Below are 1,360 nucleotides of genomic sequence, written 5' to 3'. Positions count from 1 at the left end.
TGTTACTCACCCTCTTCCGGGATGGCTACAAAGCCCTCACCTGCCCTCCCTTCAGAAAATCAGATCTTGACTCCATCCTGCTCCTCCCTTCCTATAGGCAGAAACTCAAACAGGAAGTACCCGTGCTAAGGTCTATTCAAGGCTGGTCTGACCAATCGGAATCCATGCTTCAAGATTGTTTTGATCACGTGGACTGGGATATGTTCCGGGTTTCCTCTGAGAATAACATTGACGTATACACGGACACGGTGACTGAGTTCATCAGGAAGTCTATAGGGGATGTTGTCCCCACTGTGACTATTAAAACCTACCCAAACCAAAAACCGTGGCTAGATGGCAGCATTCGCGCAAAACTGAAAGTGCGAACCACCGCATTTAACCATGGCAACGTGACTGGGAATATGGTAGAATACAAACAGTACAGCATTTCCCTCAATAAGGCAATCAAACAGGCAAACCGTCAGTACAGAGACAAATTGGAGACGCAATTCAACGATTCAGACACGAGATGTATGTGGCAGGGTCTACAGACAATAACGGACACCAACGTCTTGATCCCGGACAAGCTAAACATCTTCTTCGCCCGCTTTGAGGATAACACAGTGCCACCGACGCGGCCCGCTCCCAAGGACTGTGGGCTCTCGTTCTCCATGGCCGACGTGAGTAAGACGTTTAAGCGTGTTAACCCTTGCAAGGCTGCTGGCCCAGACAGCATCCCTAGCCACATCCTCAGAGCATGCGCAGACCAGCTGGCTGGTGTATTTACAGACATATTCAATCTCTCCCTATCCCAGTCGGCTGTCCCCACTTGCTTCAAGATGTCCACCATTGTTCCTGTACCCAAGAAAGCAAATGTAACTGAACTAAATAACTATCGCCGCGTACTACTCACTTCTGTCATCATGAAGTGCTTTGAGAGGCTAGTTAATGATCATATCACCTCCACCTTCCCTCACACCCTAGACCCACTTCAATTTGCATACCGCCCCAATGGATCCACAGACAATGCAATCGCCATCGCACTGCACACTACCCTATCCCATCTGGACAAGTGGAATACCTGTGTAAGAATGCTGTTCATTGATTATAGCTCAGCATTCAACACCATAGTACCCTCCAAGCTCATCATTAAGCTCGCTCAGGGTCCTGGGTCTGAACCGCGCCCTGTGCAACTGCGTCCTGGACTTCCTGACGGGCCACCCCCCAGGTGGTAAGGGTAGGCAACAAGACATCTGCAACCCTGATCCTCAACACGTTGGCCCCTCAGGGGTGCATGCTTACTCCCCTCCTGTACTCCCTGTTCACTCACGACTGCGTGGCCAAGCATGACTCCAACACCATCATTAAGTTTGCTGACAAC

Source organism: Coregonus clupeaformis, chromosome 8 (genome assembly GCF_020615455.1).
Source record: "Coregonus clupeaformis isolate EN_2021a chromosome 8, ASM2061545v1, whole genome shotgun sequence".
NCBI lineage: Eukaryota > Metazoa > Chordata > Actinopteri > Salmoniformes > Salmonidae > Coregonus > Coregonus clupeaformis.
Note: the sequence above shows the minus strand (reverse complement) of the source record.